Here is a 10,932-nt window from a genome sequence, read left to right as displayed (position 1 = left end):
AGCCTTGATTAATAAGGAAGATTGGAATTGTGACACGAATCAACCTCCCCCCAAAAAGAAAAATTAAAATAATAAAATAAAATAAAAGACATTTTGGCAATTCTAACCCCATTTTACATGTCACTTCTTCTCTCTAACCTTCCACGACAGTTTTCCTCCTTTCTACAGTGCAGTCACACACAAACACACGACTAATTATGGAAAATGGGTAAGGATGTTCCGTAATGAATTATTGGGACTTTTAACAGAATGATCATGAAAAGCAAAATCAATGCTGATGTAAATGTTTTTGACTTTGGGTTTGATTTAAAGCTGCTATAGCAAATTTGGAAAAAAAAATAGCTTAAAACATTTTTTCATGCCACTTTTCAACATTCTAACATAGCACACTTATTGTGGAGATAAAAAATAAACGAAAAAAAAAATGTTTAGCCCCAACAGGAGAGATCTGACACTATCTCTAGCTGCTGATGACAATCTCTGTGCTACGCGCCCACGTGCAATTGATCTGTTCTTAAAATGAGCAGTGTGAGGATGAGGGGCACATAGGGTCCCATTTCAAGTTGAAAGTCTACAGAGTTTCTGGGATGAATCAGAGCTGACATTCAACAGGAAGAGTAATTCAAATATGCCACCAGTTCAATTTCACCTCGTTCTCAGGTTGGTTTGTGCATTCATAGGGACACTCTGCTTCTTTTTCTACAAGAAAGACGATTTAATCCAAGTTCAATCCAAACATTAAAAATCTATTTAGCAGCACATAACAGACACATTTCACACGGGGAGCTTTGAAGTTGGTCTTCACACCTGGAGCTGTTGAAGAGGTTATTAGGTACGACTCGGTATGACACAGCACGCAATTCCCTTCTTCTTTTCTTTAACTTTCTCTTCTCTGCAAGAATCAATGAAATGCCTGAAATAAAATGCTTTTCCCGAGAAATGACAAGAAATATTTTTAAATGCACCACCATCAGAGGGCAGCAGAGCTCTTCAGCTTCCTTTAATTTCCCCCTCATTTAATCCAGTCAGTTCAACGTTGCCTCCAGCTCCTGACTTGCAGAATAACAGCGTGGTGTTGCTGGCAGCTTCTCGTGTCTTAGAACAAGATCCATGACTGAAAATGACAGCCTTTCAACCCGGCAGTGCTTCTGTGCTGCTGCTGCTCAAAAAGCTCTAGTAGCTCTCGTGTCAGAGAAGTTTCACCCTGATGGAGCTTAAGCTCTTCAGCTCACTCCATTCGTGATGCATGTTTAATTGGATGAACACTCTTACAGGTTAAACACCCACTGAGCTGTTTTTGTGTACAAAGGCAGCAAAAGTGACGAGGTGTTGCTGAACTCTCTGAACACCTATCTGTGTAAAACACCGTTTAATTCACTCAGTGATGCAGATCCTGTTATAAAGAGTTGGTTTTTAAATTCAAAATTTTCTTTCACCGGGCCTAAAACACCCAAATTGCTTTCATGTCAGAGCACACTGATCTAATCGAATTTGGTGCTGAAACCTTTGACACCACTGCGTCCATGGTTCACAGGGCTAAAAGGATTCTTCTTTGACATTGAATTAACCTGTTTGAAAAACTCATGAGCACTTTTCAACTAAATAAAATGTATTTGATGCTTTTAGTTTAGCTATTCAGAATTTTAAAAAGTCTGCAGCACCAAAAAAATATATATATTGTGTTGGCAACTGACAAGAAAGAGGCAGAAAACAGAAGGAAGCAGATACTTGAGAGCTACAAGCAAACTAATTAATTCACACATGCATTTAACCGTGCTGCAATTAGATGATACAGCGAGGAATAAATGCATGCAGCTTTTTATGTTGACCTTTAAAGTTTTAATTGCAGCAGCATATTTTGCACATGCACATGTTGTTGGAGAAAGTTAATCATATTAGTGGCACAGATGCTGGTATGACCATTAACGGGAGCAGTCTGGTGCAGTAAAGCCGAGTGATGATCTGGTTGATGAGGCCACAAACAAATGTGGAACATTTATGATTCAGAAAGTTAAACAGAGAAGCTGATTCCAACAAATTTACCAAAGCACAAACAGTAAAAAATAAAACACACAACAGCACATTAGATATAAAAATATATCAAAATGCAAAAATAAAAACTAGTCCAGAAGGATTTGTAACCTATTTGTTTTTAAAATCTAACTTTTATATGGCAGCTTTTTCATAGGCAATTCGATGTGCTTTCCATTAGCAAGAATAGCAAGAACATTAAAATTAACGTGACTGCACAATTACAATACACACAAATTATTTTCAGATTTAAGAGTTAAAAAAAAGACTAAGTTAAAGGGTGAGTTGCACAAGGTGCAGTAGTCATTCAAAGGCTGATGAATACATGAAGTATTTTGTTTAAAAAGTCACTAGAGTTGGGGCACATTTGAGGTGATGAGGAAGCTGATTCCATCTGTGTGCAGCATAGTAGCTAAAAGCAGCTTCACCCTGTTTGGTTCTGACCTGAGGTTCTGCCATAGGGATCTCAGAGCCCTGCTGGGCGTATAGCATACACAGGAAGGAGATCCGACATGTATTTTGGCCCACTGAATGATTTATAAACTAGTAGAAGCACTTTGAAATCGATTTTGTAGTTTACTGGTAACCAGTGTAGAGATGTGTAGATGCATTTTTCTGTGCACCTTGACAAGTCCCTTTCTTCATAAAAACAAAAGGAAATTAAAAAAATCTTGAAAAATTGTTAATGGAAATATAAAAAATACATCAACAGAACAGACAAATAAATGAAAAACCAAAATAAAGATACATTGTTTGCAAATTTATATCAACATACACATATTGAAAAACAGCTTTTAACTAGAAAAATATGTATTTGATGAATAAAAATGATTGAAATAGAGAATTTTATGAGAAATGTATGACTTAATCAAAAAATGTTTCAAAAATTGATTATTTTAAAATGAAAGGAAAAAATTAGGTTACAATTAAATGATGAAAACATATTTCATTTAGTAAAGTCTTTATTCTGCTCATTTATATTTTATAAAATGTTATTATATTACTTGGGTTGTTCAGTTTTGCACAAGATTACAGAAATAAAGCTAATGGCATGCAACAAGTTCACCTAGCTTGAGGGGAGGGGCTTGTTGCAATATGAAAGCTCCAGCAGTGGCCTCATGTGACTGCAGCAAAACTAATGCTTCAGGATCACTCCAGCCAAGACCACCCACACTGTAAAGTTTAATGCCTGATTTTATTATTACAGAGAGAGTGTCTGCCTTCAAAAACCAAACACAGGGAATAGTTTCCACAGAAGCGAGTTCTGAGAGATGCCATGTAGCTCCAAGGAAGAAATGTTTGCAAATAAATGAGATGCACAAACTGGAGCTGGAGTCATACTCTTTAAGATGCTAAAACACTGAATGAGCTGGAGTTCATTTTACATGGGATTTGTCACTTACACGTCAAGGCATGGAGCGAAGTGTCCTTTTAACCAGTGACGTGTGTGTTGGCTTCTGAATCCACTGATGAGCTGGTTTAAGAGCATCAGTCACAGAAACTGCTGACAAATTAGGATTAGGAGCATTTCTTTAAAAAAAATTTCATCAGCCGCAGCAGGCTGAAACTGTCACGCGTGAGAGCAGAAGATTAGGACCCAAGATGCAGAACCCAGGACGACACGAGGCAGGAGTGGTGATTAAAGTAAAATCCTTTATTTAGGATGACAAAAAACAAATAAAAACCCAAAAGGAGAGGAAACCAAAACCTAATAGCAAAACACTGCAAGGACAAAACCAAAAGCTCACTTTATGAGCAGAGAACGAGAGACCAAGAGAGGGGACAAAACAACGCTGACAAACTTCAATGGACCAACAAACACTGAGGGACAAGACAGGGTTTTTAACACAGAGGGGAGCAATCAGGGGAACATGTGACAGGTGTGGGGAGTGAGGTCTAGAGGGAAGACAGGTGCCACTAATAAACTAAAGGGGGAAATAACTTAAGCAGAGGGGAAGATAAACCATTATCTATAAAACACTAAATAACTAAACCTAAAGACTAAGGGCAAAGATAAACAACTAATGACTAGAGGGGTGAGGAGGACTAATACAAACCAATAAGAACTACACGGGATTGACTAAGAGGAGACATGAGGGAAGCCTAGAGGGAGCTGGAGAACACAAGGAGACACACAGAGCACAAGGGGACACATGAGGGGGAACGCAGAGGACGAACAGGAGGGGGCTGGGGACCAAGGGGACACAGAACATGACAGGAACATTGGTTGTGGCACATACCTACTCCTTCTACAGGGCTAAACAGCAGTAGTGCAAATGATTGCAGGAAAGCCGATGTCATTTCATCAAGCAAGCCTTGAAATTACAACTCGTATCATGAGAGTGAGGCTTGTGCTTCATCAGATAGGGAGATGAAAGAGGGCAGGATGTAATTATGAGTGCTTCTCACGTGTATAGGAAGTTATGAAAGTGGAATAATGAGCTGAAGGAGCACTTAGAGAGGAAGGTGATGGTGAGGAAACAGGTGGGTTGATCACAAGTGGAGGCATGGAGGACATCTGATGGTACAGGAACAATAAGGCACAGTGTCACCAAAACAAATATAAATCACAAACATAAGCCAAATCAGGAATTAACTCAAAACACAAAAACTAAACTAAAAAATCTAAAGTCATGACAAAGATTTGATTTTATTGCATATTCTCCTGAAATATAACATTCAATATCACCTTGTTACTGAAGAGAAGATGCTTCCAGCAGATAAATCAACTCCTTCACTGCTATATTTGATCACACTCTGGATAAGGAATATTTCAGCCCAAAGTACAGGTAGTTTTTATTTTAAGTTTGAGCAAAATGTGTTTTTAGAAAAAAACATGTATGGCTATCTTCCCTTCAGACTGACAGCCAGAGTTAGTGCATGCTGTGTTCAGAGACCCGAGCCTCCAGAGATCTATTAGCCAACACACCAAACATGGAGAAGAAATTAGTTCAGGTGGAGACATAAAAGGTAAGTGAGCAGAAAAAGTCACTATTGATTCTGTGTTGTGATTCCTCGTGGACACGGTACCACACAGACATAAGTTATCGGGTTTGTTTGTGTAGGTTTCTTGGTTATTTTCAAGTCTCATTTTGTTCTCTGTTTCCTACCTGTTTTTCTTTATTCTGGCTCTCTCACTATCAACATATGAGAATAACTGTGCGCTCCCCGTGTAATTTGCTTTGTTGTTAATTAGATTTCACTCTAGGTGGACATTTATTAAACTATGGCAGCGTGAACTCCGCCTCCACCTGTAGTTCCTTCCCAGGCTGCCTTTGTTTCCTTCTGCTTTTTAAATGAACTTATTCACATTTTTTATCAGCCAGTGTACCTGAGATTAACAAGGATAAACAAACAAAAGGTGCTTTGAAGCGGAAAGCTGACAACAAAAACCAAAGTGCAAAACAAAAAAGGTTTATTTGACACGGATCTGATGCTGAACAGAAGAAAGTTAACAACTATGAGTTGGAAATTGGCACCTCAAGGTTGATCTCACCTTTCCAACTAATGTGTAGAATAAAGAAATCAACAAAGAAATGTAACTTTATTATTTTTCATGACAGGAAGTTATTAATATTCAGAATCCAAAAAGCAGTAAATTGGAGAGAAAATCTACTGGAAAGTTCAGCGAATGACTGCATTAAATTGTACCTATACTTAAAGGTACAACAAGTAAGAATTTTATAACAAAATATTCACAAAACATTTAATGTTTTAATCATGTTGGAAGGAAGGTTACATTGAAACAGGTCTTCTTCTCAGTCGGCCGGGGAGGTTGTTAGATTTCTCCAGTTAAAAAGGCTAAAAAGAGGCAGATGGTGTTTCTAAATGCCTTGATGTCTTGGCCCCGCCCCGGTTGCCCAGGAGATACGTCATTGGGAGCCGCCAAGACGTGTTCCAATGTTTATGCTCTACGAGACGTGTGTTCTCTGTTTGTTAGCCATTTAGCTAGCTGAACGAGGACACACGCGAAGTGTCTTTCAGCCTAGCCTTGGTCAAAAATTACCCAGAATACGCCGCTGTGTTTTCAAAGGATGGCGGATCAGAAGCCGGCAGCTACTTCGGGGACAATTTTCAAGTTTTAAAGTAAGTAAACTAATTTAAACTGTTTTTTTTTAGATCCAACGAAGTTATCTATTGTTGGTTAGTTGCTTAGTAGTTGCAGCTTTGGTGGCTAGCGGGTAGTAACTCACTTATATTTTTAATTAAATTAGCATATACACAATTTAAACAGTAAAAGTCTTGTCATATATTTATATTGAAACCAATACGTATAAAATATTACGTTATCTCCCGTGTCATGTGACGTTACGTGACCGCCGTGGTCACGTGATGCAAGTCTGTTCCATTTAACCATTTTCTTTGACCAAGGAAGGACAGTGTCCTTGTAAGCAAGGCACCTGGCCTCGCAAGACATCGCCTCACAAGGCCAGGTGCCTTGACATTGAGAAACACCTGTAGTCTTTGCTTACAATCAAGCCCGCACAATGCGGCTCAAAAACTGAGTCCAACCCGGAAGCACCAAAAATTGCAGTTCCACCCTCATCTGCTGGGGGCTGGTGTCAGAAGCGAGCAAATCCTCATTGACTCCCATGTTAAAAATACCAATTTCACAGCAGAAAGAAACATGTTTACAGCCTCAGAGGCGGAGCTGGCCTAAATGGCGCCCTGTGCGAGATCCCCCTGTGACACCCCCCCCCCCCCCCCCCCACACACACACACACAAGAAAACAATTTACACCTACAACTTTGTTTCAAATTGCGAGGAGTGTATTATATATAACAACGTTTGCTAACTGAATACAACATCCAGCTCCTGGCCACCTTCTCACCACTTGTCAAAGTTCTACTGAAATAGTGATGATGACAACACCTGCCATCGCCTTCATTCCTGGGAAATATGAAAGTAGTTGGCACCTTGGTAGGTCCTCCTCGAACTAGCTCTGTGCGTATGCTGTTGGTAATTGGTGATGACCACTTGGTTGGGTCTGAAGAAAGAGGCTCATCATCACCTTCAATGGGACTCATTGGTTGATTGTTCAGGCTTCTCTATTGACAGAAAACAGAAGCATAACTCAACACATTGCTATGTGGACCATTTCACATATTCTATTAAAATACAATATGTGACATTCAAATTTCTCTAATGTTTGCAGGACACAAACACACACACACACACACACACACACACACACACACACACACACACACACACACACACACACATACACACACACACACACACACACACACACTTGTGCAAAACTTACCTGACGTATCTTGTTGGGGAGACGTGGCAGCTGGCTGTCCCTCATCAAGTTCACATATACTGGTAGGTCTCTCTATTGACAGAAAATGGAAGCATAACTCACCACATTGCTATATGGAACAATTCCCATATTCTGTGAAAATACTATTTAAATGTCTATAGCTAAATGTTTGCTGGACACACACACATGTGCAAAACCCACCTAAAGTATCTTCCTGGGGAGATGTGGTGCCAGCAGACTGTCCCTCCTCGAGTTCAAATACTGGCCTACTGGTATGAGCAGTGGAGGTAGATGGCTGTTCCTCAGTGGCAGCTGATGTCATCCCAAAATATCTGCATAGGGCTCCTGATGTTGCATAAAACAAACAATACAATCTTCATGTCACGTCTGTTGCTTTAGCATTTTAATTAACATGTTACAATGAGCATTTACAGTTTTCAGCCGTGGTGGAAAGCTTATACAGATAACACCAAATCCTTATCACTCAGTGTATAAACTAAAGAAAATGAAATGAGGTGAATCTTATTTATTTTCTTATGGTCCTCCAGTTCCAAAAAGCTGAGCTGCTCTCTATTAAAATGTTCAGCTGCTCCTCATCTCCATGTGTGAGCCAGGACTGATCTAAACCCAATGAACGATGATGGGTGTTTCAAATTTGATTTAGTTTGACTTGATTTGGTTGTGATTGCATCAATTCTAATGCTGTTGAAGTTCAGTGTTCTGCACTTTTGTTGGATAAAAGAACGCTTTGTCACAGCTACCTCCTCTTTTTATTGTAAAATGAAATAACAGTTTTCCATAATGCCACAAATTATACCATTAGTTACATGGTCTACAAAGTATTTTTAAGCTCACACTGAATAGCTAAAATGCAAAATATTAAAAATGCTTATTGTTATTAACTGAAAAAACAGCCTGCATGTGTTCATAACCAGCTAAATAATATCTTTTAAAATACATTGTATATGCAATCAATCAATAAAGTGTAGGGCTTTACTGTAAATCTGTTTCATGAGATATATTTTTAAAAGTCTAAGAAATAGAGAAGTTTTTCTAAAATGCATAGTTGATAAATAAAATAAATAAAAACATTGAATACTTACATTAAACATTACATACAAACATTAAAACAAACAAACTGTGCAGTTCTTTATTTTCCCTCCGTGTGACTTGAACATTGTTGTACTATTAGACACGACATGTAATTGTTAAATTGACTCCCTTTTATTTTGCAATGACATGATAGCATTGATCCAATCACACTGTGCATACCCATGACTCATCATTAATCTTCACACACACAAAAATCTAACATTGAACAGAAAAACGTTGAGCTTGTGAGTTTCTCCATGAACACGATTCATGATCTACTTCAGGCGATTTACTGTGTCGTTTGATCCAAGCCTATAAACTCACAAGATGTCTAAAACTCCAACATATCGACACAGGTGCAGTGATTCAGTCGTGCAGTCTCCTGGACAGATCTGTGCAGCGTGTCTGATGAATGATTGTGTTGCATGTTACAGGACATCGTTCAGCACTGGTGGCCCTGTGGTAAATGAGCCCTTTACAATTATCTTACATTTTTGAGTCCCTTTTCACTCACTGGGAGACGTTTTTGTATAATGCAGATGGAATCTCTTAAGTGAGATTTCTTTTGAGAAATAGTTCACCACTTATCTGTAATTATCTGTTACGTAATCACCACACCGTGGTAATTATTCTGCCTTTAGCAATGGTGAAAATCCCAGCAGGGATGACTCCTCTTTAAACTCGCTCCTCTCTATTCTCTTGTCATTTTTTTTCTCACCAGAGACGCTGCATCACAAACTCATATCAGCTTTTATATCCAGTCTGCCAATCAAGATTAGGTGACCTTTATGAACTGATCCACCAAAATCTTGCATAAACCATCTGTCAGCGGTATATTGGCTTGAATAGATGGACTTAAAGTGCTCATCTTTGGCAGTTTTTACAATGTTGAAGACCTATTTTTGTGATCAGGCTTTTAACTCTGTGGGTTGAATTTTACCTGTTAGTATTACTTGATTTATTGTGTTGTTTGGGCTTGTTTCATTATTGATTTTGTCCATTAATCCATCCATTTTCATCTGCTTATCCGGAGTCGAGTCACAGGGGCAGTAGCCTAAGGCGAGAGGCCCAGACTTCCCTCTCCCCAGCCACTTGGGCCAGCTCCTCCGGGGGAATCCCAAGGCATTCCCTGGCCATGTGAGAGACATAGTCCCTCCACCGTGTCCTGGGTCTACCTTTAGGTCTCCTCCTTGTTGGACGTGCCCAGAAAACCTCACCAGGTAGACGTCCAGGAGGCATCCTGACCAGATGCCCGAGCCACCTCAACTGGCTCCTCTCGATGTGGAGGAGCAACGGGTCTCACCCTATCTCTAAGGGAGAGCCCAGCCACTCTTCGGAAAAAACTCATTTCGGCCGCTTGTATCCACGATCTCGTTCTTTCGCTCACTACCCAAAGCTCATGACCATAGGTGAGGGTAGAAATGTAGATCGACCGGTAAATCGAGAGCTTTGCCTTCTGACTCAGATCGCTCTTCACCACGACAGACCGGTACAACGCCCGCATCACTGCTGATGAAGCACCAATCTGCCTATCGATCTCACGCTCCAGTTTTCCCTCACTCGTGAACAAGACCCCAAGATACTTAAACTCCTCCACTTGGGGCAGGACCTCATCCCTGATCCGGAGAAGGCATTCTACCCTTTTCCGAATCAAGACCATGGTCTCAGATTTAGAGGAGCTGATTCTCATCCCAGCTGCTTCACACTCGGCTGCAAACTGCTCCAGCGAAAGCTGAAGATCACTGATGAAGCCAACAGGACCACATCATCTGCAAAAAGCAGAGACCTGATCCTCAGACCACCAAAATGGATGCCCTCCCCACCTTGGCTGCGCCTAGAAATCCTGTCCGTAAAGGTTATGAACAGAATCGGTGACAAAGGGCAGCCTGGCTGGGTCCAACTTTCACTGGGAACGAGCCCGACTTACTGCCGGCAATGCAGACCAAGCTCTGACACCGGTCATACAGGGACCTACCAGCCATTATCAGAGGTCCTGGTACCCCATACTCCCGGAGTACCCCCCACAGGGCCCCCCGAGGGACGCGGTCAAACGCCTTCTCCAAATCCACGAAACACATGTAGACTGGTTGGGCAAATTCTCACGCACCCTCCAGGATCCCCTAAGGGTATAGAGCTGGTCCAGTGTTCCACGGCCAGAACGAAAACCACATTGCTCCTCCTGAATCTGAGGTTCAACAATCTGATTGTCATGGTCCGTGGTGAGCTGTCAGCCTGTAACCCTGTTTTCTCCTGAGTATTGTTTTCACAGGTGGGCGTGTCTGAGAGCTCCCAGCTGCAGCTGATCTCACCATCAAGGCCCAGGGGATTTAAGGAGCAGTGTGACACTTCACCACACCGGATGATTACTCTTCTTGGGTAGCTCTAGCCTCCGAATCTGCTTAGAGATTTGTATTTGTTACTCTTGTTTTACCTGTCGCCTGAACATCCCTTGATGCCCTCTCCTGCTCTCCTCCAGGTTCCTCACAATTCCTCACCAGCTCCAGAACAAGACCCGGATCTCAGCCTGCCTGACACACTG

Source organism: Nothobranchius furzeri, chromosome 6 (genome assembly GCF_043380555.1).
Source record: "Nothobranchius furzeri strain GRZ-AD chromosome 6, NfurGRZ-RIMD1, whole genome shotgun sequence".
In the NCBI taxonomy this organism is placed as follows: Eukaryota; Metazoa; Chordata; class Actinopteri; order Cyprinodontiformes; family Nothobranchiidae; genus Nothobranchius; species Nothobranchius furzeri.
This window is presented reverse-complemented; position numbering follows the sequence as displayed.